This window comes from Petaurus breviceps, unplaced genomic scaffold (assembly GCF_028583685.1).
Source record: "Petaurus breviceps papuanus isolate PSGF00001 unplaced genomic scaffold, PetGlider_PUasm1.0 156, whole genome shotgun sequence".
In the NCBI taxonomy this organism is placed as follows: domain Eukaryota; kingdom Metazoa; phylum Chordata; class Mammalia; order Diprotodontia; family Petauridae; genus Petaurus; species Petaurus breviceps.
In genome coordinates this window covers 4,458,818-4,461,306 of record NW_027185720.1, presented here as the reverse complement: position 1 = coordinate 4,461,306, position 2,489 = coordinate 4,458,818, and the positions used below count along the sequence as shown (strand labels likewise).

At 39.7% G+C, this 2,489-nt stretch overlaps 1 pseudogene; it reads right to left on the bottom strand.

The window, feature by feature from the left end:
- Positions 1 to 2,489, bottom strand: part of LOC138156699 (probable phosphoglycerate mutase 4) — a 105,535-nt pseudogene that overhangs the window by 11,637 nt on the left and 91,409 nt on the right.

Sequence of the window (2,489 nt, the reverse complement as noted above, 5' to 3'; positions counted from 1 at the left end):
GGAATGTGATATTCCGGAGGTCAAGGGAGCTGGGATTAAAACCAAGAATCACCTACCCAGGAAAACTGAGTATCATGTTTCAGGGGAAAATATGGTCATTCAGTGGAATACAGGACTTTAAAGCATTCTTGCTGAAAAAAACAGAGTTGAATAGAAAATTTGACATTCAGACACAAGAAGCAAGAGAAGCATGAGAAGGTAAACAGGGAAAAGAAATCATAAGGAACTTATCAAAGTTGAACTATTAACATTCCTACATGGAAAAACAATAATTGTAACTTATGAAACTTTTCTCAGTAGTTGAAGGGATTATATATATATATGTGTGTGTGTGTGTGTGTGTGTGTGTCTTTATATGAGGGTATGTGGGCATATGAATACATATGTGAATGTGTGTATATACGTTTACAGGTATACATAGATAGAGGGCACAGGACCAATTTAACAGAAAGAGATGATACTTAAAAGGTGAAATTAAGAGGTGAGAGGAATATAATGAGAGGAGATGGGGAGAGACAGATTGGGGAAAACTATCTCATACAGAAGAGGCAAGGGAAAATGGTTGCAATGGAGGGGAAGAATAGGAAAGCAGGGGGGAATGGGTCAACCTTATTCCTATTGAATCTGGCTTGAGGAGGGAGGGAAATACACACTGAATAGGGGATCTCACCCACCAGGAGAATGGGGGGGGGAAGGGGATGAGAGGGGGATGATGGAAGGGAAGGCAGGCTGGGGGGGGGAAGTTGGCGGCACCCACTTTTGAAAAGGAACAGGATCAAAGTGGAGAGTGGAGCAGGTGGGAGGTGGGATGGGAGAGAGGGAAATATAGTCAGTCTTTTACAATATATCTACTACATTATTGTTTTGCATTAGCCGCACATGTATAGCCTATACTGGACTGCTTGTCTCCCCAGTGGGGGTGGGTGGCAGGGGGGGAGGGGAGTGAATCTGGAGTTGAAAGTTTTAAAACCAAATATTCATATATATATATATATATATATATATATATCTGTGTGTGCGTGTGTGTGTGTATATACTTTTATTAATACCATCTTACATGTAATTGAGAAATGGGATGTGTGGGTGCTGCGGCATGGAGATCCACTGGAAAAGTCGAAACAGGTGTGGGAGAGGATATGGGAGGGAGCAGATTGGAGGTGGGAATATCCTGTGGGACTGCTGTTTTGGGGGGATGGGTGGGGGAAGGGTGGGGAGAAAATTTGTAACTCGAGATCTGGAGGAAACGGGTTATGTGAATCAGAAGTTAATAAAGCATTAAAAATATATATATATAAGAAAAATTTCCAGAAATATATTTTTGTAGAAAACAAAGAATGATGGAATTGAAGTAAACTCCTCTATGAAGTACATAACTGCATAAACATAATCAGAAGACAAAAGAGATGACTTAATCAATTCACATTAATTTATTCATATAAATTCACCAGGAATGCCAGTATGAACACAGTTAAATGTGAAATCAATATGACATGATATGGAAGCCAGTGTAAACTCCAGTAAATGGATCAAAAGATGGTGAAGTCTGGGAAGAAAGCTGCAACAAAGCCAGTAGACTCAAAGTCAAACAAATGAAGTTAAAGTAGTCATCAAAAGAATGAAATGACTTTGGCCAGTGAAGTCAGGGGAGCTAGCACAAACTCACCTAAAGTTACACTGTAGTCTGAACAGGAGAAAATACGTATATGTTAAATTGTAAATATCTGTAGCCAAATCCTAAAAATGGCCTGTTATAATAGAAACAAGGATAGAGTCCTTTCTCATGAATCATTACTCATACCACATTTGAAACAGAGGCAACTAGGGCCTAACCAGCAGTCTTAGGGGGATTTTCTAAAAAGCCTGAGACCAGAATGATTTTCAGAATTCTTGTGAGAGACCCCAAGGAGGGAAAAAAAAACACAATTTGGATCAAAAAAGGGAAAGGATATATAGTGTTCCTGAGGCAAGAATCTGTAAGAATTTCCATCAAGAAACTAAGAAAGAAGTCAGGGAAAGAGGTAGAGGCTGGGGTCCCCTACTGACCAACCTATCTGGATCACTATTGCAGCAACCATACTGGCATACCCAGGAAGGCTGCTAGCACAGGTTTTTAGATCTGCTTTACTGGGAAATACAGCCATTTAAGGGGTCAACCAATCTTTTTTAATTACATTGAGTAATTCAGGAAAAAAGTCAGCATCCTGAACCTCAGAGAAAATGCAAACAGAAAATATAAACATAGAAATAAAGACCAATAGATAGGGCTTTGACTGCCTGAATCAAAGCAACATTGCTAGATACTTTAAAGACATACATCCTTAGATCAAGAGAGCCTTCACATTTGAGCAGTCAGGAAGCTCTGAACATAGGGCCACTCAGAATCTCAACCAGGGAATCACAAGATCCTTTGCATAAGTGAGCCCCAAAGCAAAATATCAATTAATTCTCATTCATTCTCTCTCTCTCTCTCTCTCTCTCTCTCTCTCTCT